The sequence below is a fragment of the Piliocolobus tephrosceles genome, chromosome 4, assembly GCF_002776525.5.
Source record: "Piliocolobus tephrosceles isolate RC106 chromosome 4, ASM277652v3, whole genome shotgun sequence".
In the NCBI taxonomy this organism is placed as follows: domain Eukaryota; kingdom Metazoa; phylum Chordata; class Mammalia; order Primates; family Cercopithecidae; genus Piliocolobus; species Piliocolobus tephrosceles.
Genome location: NC_045437.1, coordinates 78,688,769 through 78,708,218, shown reverse-complemented (window position 1 = coordinate 78,708,218; position 19,450 = coordinate 78,688,769). Strand labels below are relative to the sequence as shown.

Below are 19,450 nucleotides of genomic sequence, written 5' to 3'. Positions count from 1 at the left end.
GTAGAAACAATATTTCATGGCTCTAGAGTCTCTTCTTGAATTCATTCATTAATTTTAATATATAATGATAAATGTACAGAGCATGCATGAAGAGCCTATAATTTGAATACATATGGGGAAAATAAAGAAAGCTAATTAGGTTGAAATATATTATATCACTTCATACATGCCACAGATGCTTTGAAACACCATCTCTGGCTGTGAGTTGATAATTGTGGAAGGTGATGGGTACGTAGGAATTCATTATAGTATTCTCTTTACTTTTGTATGCTTGAAATGTTTCATAATAAGACATGTGAAAATAAAGATCACTGTGCAAATAAACAAAGAAAGAAATTCAGCAGAACAACAAAAATGATGGGAAGGTCCATGGTGGGCTTTGTACTCAGAGGTGGAATACAGTAAAATACGGAGATTTTTAGAATCCATTTTAAAAATATGAATTTAATGTAATTAGCATAATGGCAGAGGGTTTTAAGGAAAGCAATATGAATTAACTAGAGAGAAAAACTACTAAAAAGAAATCATAAAATCAGTTTAAATTTATACTCGATATAAAATGAAATTTAAAATTTTTACTCAATATAAATTAGCAAACAAGCCCTTTCAATAAGCGGTTCCTAAGCTGTAATGGAGATAAAATATTTCTGGTATGTTGCCACGTATATTTCAAAATATAATCTAGGCTGGGCGCGGTGGCTCAAGCCTGTAATCCCAGCACTTTGGGAGGCCGAGACGGGCGGATCACGAGGTCAGGAGATCGAGACCATCCTGGCTAATACGGTGAAATCCTGTCTCTACTTAAAAATAAAAAAACTTAGCCGGGCGACGAGGCGGGCGCCTGTAGTCCCAGCTACTGGGGAGGCTGAGGCAGGAGAATGGCATAAACCCGGGAGGCGGAGCTTGTAGTGAGCTGAGATCCGGCCACTGCACTCCAGCCTGGGTGGCAGAGCAAGACTCCGTCTCAAAAAAAAATATATATATATATATATATATATATAATCTAGTATGTTTAACTGAAGAGACAAAGGATTAGCAGAGAGAAGAGGCTCTTTAATTCTTCTGAAAGACTAACACACAAAATGATCTAGTATTAATTGTATAAAATATAATCTCAAGAAATTAGGATATTTCATTTTCAATCTGAATGTTCTCTCTTCCTGTTTCTGCTATACAAAAGTGAGAGAAGGAAGCTGAAAATCTACAGGAAACTATTTTATCAATTACTTATGAAAGGTGGAATCGCAGAACTGAAAACTGAGATCCTAAACTAAAACACAAAAATCAAACAAAACAAAATTTCTGGAAAGCAAGGTAGAGTTTTAATGTTGCACAAATCCCAAAAAGAATAATTATAAAAGCGTGGTAGCTGACACCTGTAATCCCAGCACTTTGGGAGGCCAAGACAGGCGGATCACCTGAGGTCAGGAGTTTAAGCCTGGACAACATGGTGAAACCCCGTCTCTACTAAAACTACAAAAACTAGCCCGGTGTAGTGGCGGACGCCTGTAATCCCAGCTACTTGGGAGGCTGAGGCAGGAGAATTGCTTGAACCCAGGAGATGGAGGTTGCAGTGAGCCGACATAGTGCCACTGCACTCTAGCCTTGGTAACAGAGTGAGATTCTGTCTAAACAACAAACAAGAATCATTATAAAATAAGTTTAGAAAATATGAGTAAATTGTTGTGAGATAAAAGGAAGCATATATATAACATACAAAAAAAGTAGAGGGAATAGTACCAAAATCAAACCCATATGCACATCATCCATATTCAACACATTTGAAGATTTTGCCACATTTGCTTCATCTATCCCTATTTATTTGGTTGTTTTTGTTTTATTTAGCTATTCTCCTTGGTATCATTTTATACATGAGTCCATAATCAAATATCACTAATCATTTCAAAAAAAGTCCTTTTACAGTTCATTTGTTTGAGTCAGGGTCCAGATAAGTTCAAATATTACATTAGAGTATAGCTCTTGAATTCCTTTTAATCTAGAGTAGTGCTACTCAAGTGTGAGTTTCAATTGGTGCCATTTTGAGAACTAATTGTTACCAGTTCAAAAACTGTTTACTGGTCCTCAACTCTTTGTTACATGTCAACAAGATAAATACAGAAAAGGAAAGTGAGCACTTAGAAACGTTCATAGCAAGTTGACACTGTCAAGACATCCAAGTGCATGATGAGTGGACTCATCTCACTGAACCAGATGGCAGTTGTCAGACTCACTGTGAGTCACACGTGACCTAACTGCATACTCATCATGCACCCTAAGACCACTTACTGTTTGCTGCCTGGATAGGATATTTAAAAACAAACAACAAAAACAAAAAAACCAGTGTTTAATCCTAGAGAGTTTGACACACGGCCGGGCGCGGTGGCTCAAGCCTGTAATCCCAGCACTTTGGGAGGCTGAGACGGGCGGATCACGAGGTCAGGAGATCGAGACCATCCTGACTATCACGGTGAAACCCCGTCTCTACTAAAAATACAAAAAAAAAAAAAAAAAAAAAGAGAGTTTGACACACAGTCCTTCTCCTCACTTCTTTATCCTACTATTGACTTTTTGAAGAAATAGGGCCAGGTGTCCTTTAGATTCATGGATTGTTGTGTCTGCTTCCTATAGTGTCAATTACCTTGGTTCTCTATCTCCTGATTTCCTATAACTGATTCTATTCAGGTTCAACTTTGGGGATGCAAATACCTCATACAGGGTACTCTGTGATTCATGTTATAAAACTTCAGAAAGTATATCATATCTGGGTCCCCCATTTTTAGTAATGCAAAAAGACTGATCACTAGGCTCAGGTAATAATAGCTCAATCTCTCCTTTGTAAATTCTCCCTCAACCTTTCATCTAATTGTTTCATCCACCAAGTATTGTTGCCTAATTCATTTCATTAGGGGCTTAAAATGATAATTTTTTAATTTTACCATACTTTCTTTTTTGAGACAGAGTCTCGTTCTGGGCGACAGAACAGGCTGGAATGCGGTAGCACAATCTCGGATCACTGCAACCTCCGCCTCCTGGCTTCAAGTGATTCTCCTGCCTCGGCTTTCTGAGTAGCTGGGATTACAGGCGTCCCCACCACAATGACCAACTACTTTTTGCATTTTGAGTGGAGATGGGATTTCACCATGTTGGTCAGGCTGGTCTCAAACTCCTGACCTCAAGTGATCTGCCTGCCTTGGCCTCCCAAAGTGCTAGGATTACAGGCATGAGCCACCATTCCTGGCCTCTACCATCCTTTTATATTTATTAGAGAAAATTGTGGGAAAGGGACTTTCCCTCATCAAATCAGGCTATCTGCTTACCATGAAATAGGACATGTAAGAAAAAGATAATACTTACTTCTTTCCATTTGATTACCGACGTTCAGACGAAGGAATTGATGTCCTATAAACTTCCAATGATGTTCAATGGGTTGGACTGGAAGACTGTTCTGTTCTTTTTCTCTCTAACATTATCAACACATGGTTTTTTAAGATATATGTGCTTCAAACAATTACATCCATTGTTATTTATGGTACTCAAATAATTGTCTTATCTTTGACCAATGGAAACCTCTTAATGTTAACTCTTAGGTCCTTTTAATAGGACCCCACTAGCTAACTTGTCTTTGATTTCTTTGCATTCTGGTTAGTCAATAAGAAAACCCAGGATCAGTTTGTACACTTCTTCCCTCAGACCTGGAGTCAGTAATTCCTGCAAGAAATCCTGCCTCCTTTTTGTGGGAAATGGTATTTATAGATCACAATCTGGGCATTTCAGTAGACAAAGCTAGAAAATATGTAGTTTGCATTCCCACTGATATTGCAGATTAATATTACAGTACTTTTATTTAATTTATTTGATTTTCTATTAATCACTTTTATCTTACATCATAAATCTTGGCTCCTGATGATCTTAACATAAATACATAAGTACTTATTTGCGTTTTTGTAAAATAGGTATAAAATAATTACAAAAGCATAAGATACTGAGAGTACTATTAACAACCAGGTTATTTTTAAAAGCTTACAATTTCTTTATAGCACTATTTATCCTTCAATTAAAACCCAGTAAGGATAGTCAAAATACTGTGTTCTTAGGTCATGTGAAATAATTTTTTTCTCATGTTTTTAAACTTTTATTTTAGGTTCAGGAGTACAAGAGTAGGATTGTTGTATAGGTAAACTGCATGTCACAGGGGTTTGGTGTACACATTATTTCGCCACCAAAGTCATAAGCATAGTATCCAACAGGTAGTTTTACTTTTTTTTAAATACTTTTACTTTAGGTTCAGGGGTACCTGTGCAGGTTTTTGTATATAAGTAAATAGCATGTTACAGGGGTTTGGTATACAGATTATTTCATCACCCAGGTAATAAGTACAGTACCCAACGAGTGGTTTCTGGATCCTCTCCCTCCTCTCTCCCTCCACCTTCACACAGAACCCAGTGTCTGCTGCTGCCCTCTTTGTGTCCATATGTACTCAATGTTTGGCCCCTACTTATAAGTGAGAACATGTAGTATTTGGTTTTCTGTTCCTGTGTTACTTCACTTAGGATAATGCACTCTAGTTCCATTCATGTTGCTGCAAAAAACATGACCTTGTTCTTTTTTTATGGCTACATAAGTATTCCATAGTGTATATGTATCATGTTTTCTTTACCCGGTCTACTGTTGATGGGCATTTAGGATTCTATGTCTCTGTTATTGTGAAAAGTGCTGCAATGAACATATGCGTGCATGTGTCTTTATGGCAGAATGATTTATATTCCTTTGGAATATATTTGGAATCGTGATATTGGGATTGCTAGGTCAAATAGTAATTCTGCTTTGAGTTCTTTGGAAAATTGCCAAACTGCTTTCCACAATGGCTGAACTAATTTACATTCCCACTAGCAGTGTATAAGTATTTCCTTTTCTCTTCAACCTCACCAGCATCTGTTATTTTTTGGCTTTTTAATAATAGCCATTCTGACTGGTGGGAGATGGTATCTCACTGTGGTTTTGATTTACATTTCTCTAATGATCAGTGATGTTGAGTGTTTTCTCATATGCTTCTTGGCCATATGCATGTCTTCTTTTGAAAAGTGTCTGTTCATGTCCTTTGCTCATTTTTTAATGGGGTTGAGTTTTTTGCTTGTTAATTTGTTTAAATTCCTTATAGACTTCAGATATTAGACCTTTGTCAGATGCATAGTTTGCAAATATTTTCTCCCATTCTGTAGGTTGTCTGTTTACTGTTGATAGTTTCTTTTACTGTACAAAAACTCCTGTTTAATTAGTTTCCATTTGTCAATTTTTGTTTTTGTTGCAATTGCTTTTGGCATCTTCATCATAAACTCTTTGCCTAGTTCCATGTCCAAAATAATATTTCCTAGGTTATCATCCAGAGTTTTCATAGTTTTCACTTTTAAGTCTTTAATCAATCTTGAGTTGATTTTTTATATGATAAGAAAGGGGTCCTGTTTCAATTTTCTGTATATGGCAGGCCAGTTATCCCAGCATCATTTATTGAATAGGGAGTCCTTTCTCTATTGCTTGTTTTTTTGTCGACTTTCTTGAAGATCAGATGGTTGTAGATATGTGGCCTTGTTTCTGAGTTCTCCATTCTGATTCATTGGTCTTTGTGTCGTTTTTGTACCAGTACCATGCTGTTTTGGTTACTGTAACCTCATAGTATAGTTTGAAGTTGGGTAATGGCATGCTTTCAGTTTTGTTCTTTTGCTTAGTATTGCCTTGGCTATTTCGGCTCTTTTTGGTTCCGAATGAATTTTAAAACTGTTTTTCTAATTCTCTGAAGAATGTCAGTAGATTGATAGGAATAGCATTGAATCTGTAAATTGCTTTGGGCAGTATGGCCATTTTAACAATGTTATTTCTTCCTATCCATGAGCATGGAATATTTTTCTATTTGTTTGTGTAATTTCTGATTTATTTGAACAGTGTTTTGTAATTCTCATGGTACAGCTCATTTACCTCCCTAGTTAGTTATATTTCTAGGTATTTTATTCTTTTTGTGGCTTCTGTGAATGGGACTGCATTCTTGACTTGGCTCTCAGCTTGGCTATTGTTGGTGTGTAGAAATGCTACTGATTTTTGGCCGGTTGCAGTGGCTCACACCTGTAATTCCAGCACTTTGAGAGGCCAAGGCGAGCAGATCATCTGTGGTCACGAGTTCAAGACCAGGGTGGCCAACATGGTGAAACCCCATCTCTTCTAAAACTACACAAATTAGGTGGGCATGATGGCAGGTGCCTGTAATCCCGGCTACTCAGGAGGCTGAGGCAAGAGAATCACTGAACCCGGGAGGAGGGGGTTGCAGTGAGCTGAGATTGTGCCACTGCACTCCAGCCTGGGCAACAGAGTGAGACTCCATCTCAAAAACAAAACAAAAAAGAAATGCTACTGATTCTTGTTCTTTGATTTTGTATCCTGACACTTTGCCAAAATTGTTTATTAGATCTAGGAGTTTTTGGGCAGAGAGAATAGGGTTTTCTTGGTATAGAATCATACTATCTACAAACAGCAATAGTTCAACTTCCTCTCTTCCTATCTGGATGCTTTTTCTTTCTTTTTCTTACCTGATTGCTCTGGCCAGGACTTCCAGTACTATGTTGACTAGGAATGATGACAGACGGCATCCTTCCCTTGTTCTGATTTTCAAGGGGAATGCTTTCAGCTTGTGCCTATTCAGTATGATGTCAGCTGTGGGTTTGTCATAGATGGCTCTTATTATTTTGAAGTAAGTTCCTTCAGTGCCTAGTTTGTTGAGGGTTTTTAATACGAAGAAATGTTGAATTGTATCAAGAGGTTTTCTGCATCTATTGAGGTAATCATGTGGTTTTGGGTTTTTTTAGTTTGTTTATGTGTCACATTTATTGATTTGCATATGCGGAACCAACCTTGCATCCTAGGGATAAAACCTATCTAATCATGGCAGATTCGCTTTTTGATGTGCTGCTGGATGTGATTTGCCAGTATTTTTTTTTAGGATTTTTACATCAATGTTCATCAAGGATATTGGCCTGGAAGTTTTATTTTTTTGTTGTTCTCTCCTCCTCAAGGTTTTGGAATAATTTCAAGAGGAATAGTACCAGTTCTACTTTATACATCTTGAAGAATTCAGCTGTGAATCCATCTGGTCCTGGGCTTTTACTGGTTGGTAAACTTTTTATTACTGATTCAATTTCAGAACTCATTATTGATCTGTTCAATTTCTTCCTGGTTCAATCTTGGGAGGTTGTATGTTTCCAGGAATTTATCCATTTCTTGCTGGGTTTCTAGCTTGTGTGCAGAGGTGTTTGTAGTAGTGTCTGCGGGGTTTTTTTGTACTTCTGTGTGGTCAATGGTAATGTCCCCTTTGACATTTCTCAATCTGTTTATTTGGACCTTCTCTCTTTTTTCTTTATTAGTCTAGCTAGCAGTCTATCTAGCTTATTAATTCCTTCAAAAAACCAATTCCTAGATTAGTTGATCTTTTGTTTGGCTTTTTTTTTTTTTTTGCACCTCAATTTCCTTCAGCTCAGCTCTGATTTTGGTTATTTCTATGTTCTGCTAGCTCTGGCGTTGGTTTCCTCTTGTTTCTGTAGTTCCTCTAGTTGGGATGTTAGGTTGTTTATTTGAGATCTTTCTAACTTTTTGATGTGGGCATTGAGGGCTCTCAATAGTTTCAAAGAATGTCTTGATTTCTGCCTTAATTTCATTATTTACCCAGTCATTCAGGATCAGGTTGTTTAATTTCCATTAACTGTATCGTTTTGAGTAATATTCTTAGCCTTGATATCTATTTTTATTATGCTGTAGTCCAAGAGTGTGGTTGGTATGATTTTGTGGGTTTCTGCTTTTTTTTTTTTTTTTTTTTGGCTGAGTATTTTTTTATGTCTGAGTGTGTGGTCAATTTTAGAGTATATGCCATATGCAGAAGAATGTATAGTCTGTTGTTTTTGAGTAGAGGGTTCTGTAGATGTCTTTTGTCTGTTTGTCAAGTGTTGAGTTCAGGTCCCAAATATTTGGTAGTTTTCTGCCTCAACGATCTGTCTAATACTGTCAATGGGGTGTTAAACTCTCCTGCTATTATTGTGTGGTTACCTAAGTCTCTTTGTAGGTCTCTAAGAACTTGCTTTATGAATCTGGGTGTTCCTGTATGGGTACTTACATATTTTGGATATTTAGGTCCTCTTGTTGAACTGTGCCCTTTACTATTACGTAATATCCTTCTTTGTCATTTTTTATCTTTGTTGGTTTAAAGTCAGTTTTGTCTGAAATTAGAATAGCAACCCCTGCTTTTTTTCTGTTTTCTATTTTCTTGGTAGATTTTTCTTCATCCCTTTACTTTGAGCCTATGGATGTCACTGCATGTGAGATGGGTCTCTTGAAGACAGCACATAGTTGGGTCTTGCTTCTTTATCCAACTTGCCACTCTGTGCCTTTTAATTGGGGCATTTAGCCTGTCTACATTCACGGTTCGTATTGATACACGTGGATTTGATCCATGTTATCATGTTGTTAGGCGGTTATTATACAGACTTGTTTGTGTGGTACTTAAGTGTGTTTTTATAGTGGCCAGTAACAGTCTTTCCTTTCCATATTTAGCCCTTCCTCAGGACCGTTCATAATGCAAGTGTGGTGGTAATGAATTTCCTCAGCATTTGCTTGTCTGGAGAGGATCTTATTTCTCCTTCATTTATGAAACCTAGTTTGACTGAATATGAAATTCTTGATTATAAATTCTTTTCTTTAAAAATGCTGAATATAGGCCCTCAAACTCTTCTGGCTTGTAGGGTTTCTGTTGAAAGGTCTGCTGTTAGCCTGATGGGGTTTCCTTTTTAGGTGATCTGCCCTTCTTTCTAGCTGCCTTTAAAATTTTTTCTTTCATTTCAACCTAGGGGAATCTGATTACTATGTGTCTTGGGGATGGTCTTCTTGTGTAGTATTTTGCAGGGGTTCTCTGCATTTTCTGAAATACAGTGTTGGCCTATCTAGCAAGGTTGGGGAAATTTGCATAGACAATATCCTGAAATACGTTTTCCAAGTTGTTTGCTTTCTCTCCCTCTCTTTCAGGGATACCAGTGAGTCATAGGGGTGGTCTCTTTACATAACCCTATATGTTTCAGAGGTTTTGTACATTCTTCTTTATTTTTGTTTTGTTTTGTTTTGTTTAATTGAGTTATTCTGAAGAACCAGTCTTCGAGCTCTGAGATTCTTTCCTCAGCTTAGTCAAGTCTGCTATTAATACTTACAATTGTATTCTGAAATCCTTGAGGTGAGTTCTTTAGTTCTATCAGATCAGTTTGGATCTTTCTTAAAAATGGCTACTTCTTCTATCATCTCCTGTATTATTTTATTATGCTCCTAAGAATCCTTAAATTGGGTTTCAATTTCCTTCTGAATGTCAATGATCTTCATTCCTATCCATATTTTGAATTATATTTCTGTCATTTCAGCCTGGTTAAGAACCACTGCTGAGGAACTAGTGCAGTTGTTTGGAGGTAAGAAGACACTCTGGCTTTTTGAGTTGCCATAGTTCTTGCACTAGTTCTTTCTCATCCGTGTGGCCTGATGTTCCTTTAATCTGGAAGATTTTAGGGGGCCCAGGCTCACCTCAGCCCTCCTGAGCTGTGTGCTCTAATTCTGAGGGGTTGGGTATTGGGCCCTCAGCTTTGTTCTCTGTCCCCCCAGGGTTATGAATCTGCTGCACTGGAGGAGCCAAGGTGTTCCCAGACCACTGGCCACAACACTCCGATGGGTGATGCCAACCAAAGTTCTTTGTTGGGCAGTGGCAGTGGGATCCATGCTCATTTGCACGTGCTAGCAGCAACAGCAGTGCGGCAGGGTGCATACTTGTTGGATGTGGCAGGGGACTGCAGGGCACAGGGCTGATGGCCTCCATGTGAATGTTCACAATGGTGGCACAGGGTAAGAGGGTAGGGCCGCTGGCATCCATGTGTGTGTGTGCACCAGCACTTGTGTCAGCGGGATGCTGGCAGATATGAGATCAGCAGCCTTCATGTGCACATTCACTTCTTATTACTTTTTATAGGCTAAGATATATTGAATGCTTCCTGTATATCAAGTACTCTGCTAAGTACTTTCATATTTGTTTTCTCATTATCCTTATAATGATGTACATGGTAAGTATTACCATCCACATTTGCTAGATGTAAAAACTGAGGCTGTGAAAGAAAAAATAACTTGCATGAGGACACAAGTCATATCTAGGATTTAACCCGGTTCTAAACAGTTCCAAAGGCCAAAGTCTTACTCACTGTGATATTCTGTGTACAAATTTTACTTTCAGTTGCAAACTTAACCTAACCTTCAGCATATGACTGCCATTTGCTATTGGTGCATATTCCTTTTAAAGTGCTCCTTTGAAAAGCAACCACTAGAGGCCATGGGCCCTGGAGTCTAGAGCATGGCCTGGCAATTAATGACACCTAGGCATAGCCAGGCACAGTAGCTCACACCTGTAATCCCAGCACTTTGGGAAGCCAAGGTGGGATGATCGCTTGAGGCCAGGAGTTCAAGATCAGCCTGGGCAACATAGTGTGATCCCATCTCTACAAAAAAATTAAAAAATAGCCAGGTGTGGTGGTACATACCTGTAGTCCCAACTACTCAGAGAGGCTGAGACAGGAAGATCCCTTCAGCCCAGGAAGTCAAGGCTGCAGTGAGCCATGATCACTCCACTGCACTGCACTCCAGCACCTAGGCACTGACTTTAGCACCATTAACAATTTAGTAACTGCACCCCAGTATTGCAAACAAAGAAACTGAGAACTAAACTGGTAAAGTGGGTCTTGTGAAGACTTTAAAAACGTAAGTAGATGTAAACATTTTAAAGGTAAATTAGTGGAAGAAGAATAAAAGTTAAGCAAAAATTAAGTAGTGAAGTAAATTAAATTAAACTAAATTCATTTACTAAAATAAATTTAAAGTAAATAATTAAATTTAAGTAAAAATCAAGTATTTAGCAATCACAGCAGAATCGCAACTAGTTATCTAGATCTGCACCAAAATCCCCATTTCTGAAAACAACTTCTGTAATTATACCTCTCCGGGTCTATATAATTTCTCCACAACACAAATTATCTCCAGAAATAAAATCCATGCAAGCAATTCAAGTTTTATACACTGGACTTTTAAATAACCTACACATTTACGAATTGTTACATTAAGATACTTAAATTGCTATCTTTGCCAAATTAGGACATTTCTTCATCAGTTGATGACAGATGGACATTCCGAGCTTCTACAGGGTGGCATTGCCTGCCAACAGATCACTTTCACCTCGGCCACCACTTTTGTCTATACTTTAGTGTTTATATAATTATGTGAATACTTTAGCATATTTTGCCCTTTTTTGAATGAGTAGAAAACAGGAAATGAAAGTAATGACACTTAAGAAGTATAGGGCTCAAAGGGAATACAAAGTGAGAAATCATAAGGCAACACAAGAGCGGCAAATCTTTTGCCTCAATTGATATATTAGACTTAAAGTTCTCTACTGTTTTCAGTTGTGTAGGTAAAGAACATGAAAAACTCAAGTGAGGCCAGGCATGGTGGCTCACGCCTGTAATCCCAACACTTTGGGAGGCTGAGGTGGGCAGATCACTTGAGGCCAGGAGTTCAAGACCAGCCTGGCCAACATGGCAAAACCCCGTCTCTACCAAAAAAAATAATAATAATAATACAAAAGTTAGCCAGGCATGGTGGCGCACGCCTGTAGTCCCAGCTATTGGGGAGGCTAAGGAACGAGAATCACTTGAACCTGGGAGCCGGAGGTTGCAGTGAGTCGAGATCGCACTGCTGCACTCCAGCCTGGGTGATAAAGTGAGACTCTGTCTCAAAACACACACACACACACACACACACAGGTGAAGTTTCTGAAAAATATCTTCAAAGGTTGCATCTTTAAAAAAAGGTGAAATTCGAGATTATACAATGCTTTTCAGTTCTCTAGAAAAGAAAGCAGATCTGGGAGTCCATGAAGGCACAAAAGCAGAAGAACCACTTGGGATTCTTGGGACCTCTGTCCAAAGAATGTTAGGGACTCATTTATGCAATGTCAGGCTTGATGAACTAAAACAACATTCTAACACATTTGCTTGTAGATGTATTTTTATGATCCACCATGACAAACATGCACTGACCATGTGGTTATAGTGTGACCCTAGGAGAACATTAATAACTCACATATTTGCTCCTGCCATTTTTCCTAATATAAAAAGAACCAACTCAGCAAACTCAGAAGGCTAGAGTAAGAGAGAATCTTAAAAACTGCTGTGAAGATAAAGACATCAAGGGTAAAACTGATTATCCAAAATTAAGTAAAAAAGAGGCTTTAATTAAAGCTTATTAGCTTAATATGCTTACTCCTAAACAACTTACGAAAGCAGAGAGTAAGGAACTCAGAATTGCATTTGGACCCATAATCTCTGCACTTGGAGCCCTCCCTTCTGCTACCTTACCCTCCAGTTTTTCACCACAGCCCTCTCTAAATCCTGCTTTGGGATCTGGTTTCTTTCTTCAATCCAATTTTTCCTGCTTTCTACCTTTGAGAAATTCATCAAGTTTTATAATCCCTTGATGTTTTTTTGTTTGTTTGTTTTCTAGTGCTGATAAAAGTTTACTTATTCATTTTTCAAAATAGCTTTTCCTTCATTTTTAGGACTCTGGAGAGAGTGAAAGGAAATGACGCCGGGCACGGTGGCTCAAGCCTGTAATCCCAGCACTTTGGGAGGCCGAGACGGGCGGATCACGAGGTCAGGAGATCGAGACCATCCTGGCTAACACGGTGAAACCCCGTCTCTACTAAAAAATACAAAAAACTAGCCGGGCGAGGTGGCAGGCGTCTGTGGTCCCAGCTACTCGGGAGGCTGAGGCAGGAGAATGGCGTAAACCCGGGAGGCGGAGCTTGCAGTGAGCTGAGATCTGGCCACTGCACTCCAGCCTGGGCTACAGAGCAAGACTCCGTCTCAAAAAAAAAAAGAAAGGAAATGAATTAGAGTAGACAATGAAGCTAGAAAGGTAGCAGGAAGCCACAATGCGGGGCCCAGAATACTCTGTGATGAAGTTTCTATATTATTCCGTGACAAGAGAGCTCAAACTGAAACAAAGAAAAAAAAAATCATATAGAAAATGGGACTCCTACAAAGACACTTTTTAAAAGATTAATGATGACAGAAATGTGTTGAATGAATTGGAGAAGAGTTGTCAGGCCATTGAAATGGTTCAGATGAGAAGCTATATGGTCCTGAATTAGTGTAGAGGCAGCCGATATGAAACACTAATGAGGCCGGGCGAGGTGGCTCAAGCCTGTAATCCCAGCACTTTGGGAGACCAAGACGGGCGGATCACGAGGTCAGGAGATCAAGACCATCCTGGCTAACACGGTGAAACCTCGTCTCTACTAAAAAATACAAAAATCTAGCTGGGCGAGGTGGCGGACGCCCGTAGTCCCAGCTACTCGGGAGGCTGAGGCAGGAGAATGGCGTAAACCCGGGAGGCAGAGCTTGCAGTGAGCTGAGATCCGGCCACTGCACTCCAGCCTAGGTGACAGAGCGAGACTCCGTCTCAAAAAAAAAAAAAAAACAAAAAAAAAAAGAAACACTAATGAGATTATGGGCTGCCAAAGAAAAGACGGTAAACATTTTGGTAAGGCTCCTCTTGAAAAAGGAAGAGAGAATTCTCCTTCTTTGGCTCCCCCTTATAATCCTAGAGAAACTCTCAGACAATATACTATCAACTAGTACAGCATATTTGGTGCTAAATACACTTTTACAGAGTTTTCTGAAAATCAAACTACAACTTCATTTATAGCATTACTTCTATAATAAAAGACACTGAAAATTTCAAACAACTAACTAAAAATTATGAGATGGCTTTTTTTTTTTTTTTTTTTTTTTGAGATGGAGTCTCGCTCTGTCGCCCAGGCTGGAGTGCAATGGCCGGATCTCAGCTCACTGCAAGCTCCACCTCCCGGGTTTATGCCATTCTCCTGTCTCAGCCTCCCGAGTAGCTGGGACTACAGGCACCCGCCACCTCACCTGGCTAGTTTTTTGTATTTTTTAGTAGAGACGGGGTTTCACTGTGTTAGCCAGGATGGTCTCGATCTCCTGACCTCATGATCCACCCGACTCGGCCTCCCAAAGTGCTGGGATTACAGGCTTGAGCCACCGCACCCGGCCTTGAGATGGCTTTCTATGTGTCAGAAACCAGGCTAAGGCTGGGCGTGGTAACTCACGTCTATAATCCCAGCACTTTGGGAAGCCAAGGCGGGTGGATCACGAGGTCAGGAGTTTGAGACCAGCCTGACCAACATGGTGAAATCCCACCTTTACTAAAAATACAAAAATTAGCCAGGCCTGGTGGTGCGCACCTGTAATCCCAGCTACTCAGAACAATAAGGCAGGAGAATCACTTGAACCAGGGAGGCAGAGGTTGCAGTGAGCCGAGATCACGCCATTGCATCATTGCATTCCACCCTGGGCAACAAAGCAAGACTCTGCCAAAAAAAAAAAAGAGAGAAAGAGAAAGAAAAAGAAAGAGAGAGAGAAAGAGAGAAACACACCAGGCTAAACACTTTGAAAACAAAATAACATTTAATCTACACAACAACCATATAAAGTAAGTATTATTGTTATTCCTACTTTACAGATAAAGCAAATAGAGTTTGGAGACATTAAGTAACATGTCCAAAATCCAGTTAGTAAATGATACAGCAGGTATTTGAACCTGGATCTGTCTGACTGTGAAGCCCATGCTCTTAACCACTATCTTTAATATCTGACAGACCATCATGGTAAACAATGGGTGTAACAAGTGTACCACCTTCCTGAGGATTTTGCAAAGGGTAGAGGTAGGGGAACAAGAATTATCCTGCCTAGATGCCAACAGCATTCCACCCTCACTGAAAAATATTGATTTAAAGTATTCTTATTCTGCATAGCTCTTCCAGATATAAAACTTAAAAATATTTTGCCTACTTATAATTTATGTATCATTAATTCACACTGCTTTTCTCATCAACTTTGCCTGAAAAGTAATGTGTTACACCTTTCTATAAAGTTAAATTATGCCAATTATCTAAATATTGTCAGGACTCTGTTTAAATTCAAAAAATAAAATTGCCCAGGCTTGGTGGCTCACATGTGTAATCCTGGCACTTTGGGAGGCCAAGGTGGGTAGATTACTTAAGGTCAGGTGTTCAAGACCAGCCTAGTCAACATGGTGAAACCCTGTCTCTACTGAAAATAAAATAGAATTAGTTAGATGTGGTGGCACATGCCTGTAATCCCAGCTACTCGGGAGGCTGAGGCAGGAGAATCGCTTGAACCTGGGAGGCAGACATTGCAGCAAGCCGGAAACGCACCACGGCACCGCAGCCTGGGCGACAGAGTAAGACTTTGTCTCAAAAAAAAAAAAAAAAGCAATTTAATTTAATTTTAAAAATAAAAAAATAATAATAATGGATGTGCCAAAGTGATTGTATGAGTGACAATAAAACCCAAAGGTATGAGGGACAATATATATATTCCTCTTTAAAGGAACCTTGGCCAGGCACGGTAGCTCACACCCGTAATCCCAACATTTTGAGAGGCCGATGTGGGAGGACTGCTTGAGTCCAGGAGTTCAAGACCAGCCTGGGCAACACAGTGTGATCCCATCTCTATAAAAATTAAAAAATTAGCTGGGTGTCGCAGCATGTGCATGTGGCCCAGCTACTTAGGGAGCTGAGGTGGAAGGATCACTTAAGCCCAGGAGATCAAGGCTGCAGTGAGCCATGATCATGCCATTGCACTCCAGTCTGGACAACAGAGCGAGACCCTGTCTCAATTGAAAAAAAAAATTAGCCAGGCATGGTGGTGCACACTTGTGGTCCCAGCTACTCAGGAGGTTGAAGTGGGAGGATTACCTGAGCTGGGGAGGTTGAGGCTGCAGTGAGCTATGATCACGCCAACCTCAGTGACAGAGACTCTGTCTCTAAAAAAACATAAAATAAAATAAAGGAGCCCTATACATAGGTATAGACAAGACATAGGTATAGACAAGATTTTTTTTTTTTTTTTTTTTTTTTTTTTGTTGAGACAGAGTTTCGCTCTTGTTTGCCAGGCTGGAGTTGGCCAGGCTGGAGTGCAATGGCAGGATCTTGGCTCACTGCAACTTCTGTCTCGCAGGTTCAAGCGACTCTCCTGCCCTAGCCTCCAGAGTAGCTGGAATTACAGGCACGCACCACCACACCCAGCTAATTTTTTGTACTTTTAGTAGAGAAAGGGTTTCATCATGTTGGCCAGGCTGATCTCGAACTCCTGACCTCAGGTAATCAACCTGCCTTGGCCTCCCAAAGTAAACAAGACTTTAAGAATAAGTTTCAGGAGCAAGAAGGGGCAGAGGGAGGCACTGGAAAGCAGGACTATGAGGAAACTTTATTGGGTGATGAATATGTTCACTCTTGATTTTAGTAAAGGTTCACAGGTCTATAGATATGTCAAAACTTAATAAGTTGTACACTTTAAATATATGCAGTTTATTGTATGCCAATTATACCTCAATACCACAATTTTAAAAAATAATAAATTTCTGAGGCCTGAAAAGCAAAACGATAGTGTAAGAATACTGTCTCCAAACAGTCCCAGAAAAAGACTTGAGATACTACATAATACAAGGAAAGGTTTGAGGATATACCCAAGTGACTGATTCACAATTCCCTTCAGAAAAATGGCACAGGATCGCAGAAATTAGGTGGCAAAAATACTAATATGCCTAAATTGAGAACACAGGAATCTGCTATGCCTAGAGCCCCTGTCACTAATTCAGTTCAATAGCATGTGCTGAGGCGGGGTTGGAAGAGAAATCACAGTCATACCAGACAGACACCCAATCCCAGAGGTCATAAACTGACCATCCCATTGGGCATCACTGACATGTTTGGTTTGGTCCTCACTGTTGGAAAAATAATATTTTTTAATTAGTTGCCGACATCTAAAAATTCAGAGATCTCTCCACCCAAATCTGAATGTTTAACCTTTCTCAAAATATCAAAAGATTTGGTAACACTTGGACCCCTGTTTCCAACCTAGCAATAGGCCAGGCACTCTGGTCAGCCACAGACTTCTGGACTCAGTCTTCCTATTGTTCTGTCCCTGGAAGCTTGACTCATTTATTGTAATGTTTCAATACTGTCTCAGTGCTCATCCCCTACATGAAAGTGAACTACACTTAATTAGAGGTGTAACTCCCACTCCAAAAGGTAAGGAACTTTCCTACCTAAGCAACCAGTGGCAGCCAACAGAAGGCTAGACTTAGGCATACCTTTTTAGAGAAAAGTCAATAATGAAAACAAATCCTGAAAACCAGTTCTTGGGGCATTAGTTTACAACTTCAGTGGAGAAACTTGTGACAGAATTTCCCTACTGAAGATCCTTCTGAGCCCCAGCCCCCTCACCCTTCAAACACAAATGCATACACAGTCCCAGCTCCTTCCCTAGCGTTCCCCTCCCACATTCTGCCAGGTAATGGAATGGTAACAGGAATTTTTATCATCTTGCCTCCAGCTTAAGATGAAGAAAAATTTCTTAAAAAAAAAAAAAATGGTGAAAAGGCAAAGTCCCCAAGGAATAATCACACAAATTATTACAGGACAAAAGGGGTCAGAAACCTATACGAATTCAATAAATAATCAATATTTTATTTAATCATTTTATAACAAAAGCATAAATATTAAATCAGGCTCAAGGTAAGATTTCTTATCATTATTACTTAACATTTTTCTAGTCAATGCATAAAATAATAGAGAGAACTATCACAAAGAAGTTAATTTAAAAAACAATAAAAAAAAAAATCTCTTAGTTTGCAGATGACCTCATTCCTAGAAGACCCAAGAGAAACCACTGAAAAGCCATGAAAACAAATAGGGAAATTCAACCAGGTGACTGAATGGTTACAAAATTAATATACAAAATTACAGTTGTTTCACATCAGCAATAATCATAGAAAAAACAAGATGAATAAAAATTGAAACATTATAGCGAACAAAACTATAAAATATACCCAGGAACAAAACCAATGAGAGGTGCTAGCACAGTCACATTATCCTGGAGAGGGAGACTTCCTGAGGGGTGATCAACTGTCTAGTCGCTACTTAGAGAGTGGGACTGGACTACCACAAAAGATTGACCCTACCCTCTGAACTGTGCATAAGCCACCCTGTCAAAGTTCAGCCTGCACATGACCCAAGAGGAAATCATGGCTTATTTCCCCAGTGACACTCTGGACCTAATCAAAAGCTACGCCTCCCGGGTCCAGTTCTGAATCACAGGAAATCCAACCCAAACTGTTCATTCCTCAGAGTGTATACAGAAAACAGATCCAACCAGCAGAGAATCAGGATTCATCACTTTTCAGGAACCAGGTAAAATGTTAAGTAGAGAAAATTGACCTATTCTCTAAGGAAGGGATTTCAAGGAACTCTTTAAAAAGCTTTTGACAGAGGCCAAGCACTGGTGGCTCATGCTTGTAATCCCAGCACTTTGGGAGGCTGAGGCAGGGTGGCTTGAGGTCAGGAGTTCGAGACCAGCCTGGCCAACATGGCCAAACCTTGTCTCTACTAAAAATACAAAAATTAGCCAGGCATGGTAGTGGACACTTAAAATCCCAGCTACTACTTGGGAGGCTGAGGCATGAGAATTGCTTGAACCAGGAGGCAGAGACTGCAGTAGCCAAGATTGTGCCACTGCACTCCAGCCTGGGTAATAGAGCAAGACTCTGTCTCACAACAAAACAAAAAAACAGTTTTTGACAGAGAACTAACTGTAAGTGTGGAAATAAGTACATAGGCCTTTTACATTATTATTACTGAATCGAACCAAGAGAAAAAAAATACTTTGGGCCAGGCGTGGTGGTTCACGCTTGTAATCCCAGCACTTTGGGAGGTGGAGGTGGGCAGATCACTTGAGGTCAGGAGTGATCACTTGAAACCAGAAAGGCCAACATGGTGAAACCCTGTCTCTACTCAAAATACAAAAATTAGCCAGGTACAGTGGCATGCACCTATAGTCCCAGCTACTCGGGAGGCTGAGGCACAAGAATCGCTTGAACCCAGGAAGTGGTGATTGCAGTGAGCCAAGATTGCGCCACCGTACTCCAGAACAGAGCAAGAACCCATCTCAAAAAAACCAAAAAAAATTTTGGGGCTGGGCGTGGTGGCTTACACCTATAATCCCAGGACTTTGGGAGGCTGAGGCGGGCACATCACTTAAGGCCAGGAGTTCAAGACCACGCTGGCCAACGTGGCAAAACTTCATCTCTACTAAAAATACAAAAAATTTAGCCAGGTGTGGTGGTGCACATCTGTAGTCCCAGCTATTAGGGAGGCTGAGGCACAAGAATCACTTGAACTCGAAAGGCAGAGGTTGCGGTGAGCCAAGATCATGCCATTGCACTCCAGCCTGGGGGA

The 19,450-nt window shown here is 39.9% G+C and overlaps 1 protein-coding gene across 5 annotated transcripts in view; it reads right to left on the bottom strand.

Annotated features, from left to right (window-relative positions):
- ATG10 (autophagy related 10) overlaps positions 1-19,450 on the bottom strand; it is a 284,072-nt gene that overhangs the window by 250,183 nt on the left and 14,439 nt on the right. The gene's annotated exons all lie outside the window — the stretch shown is intronic.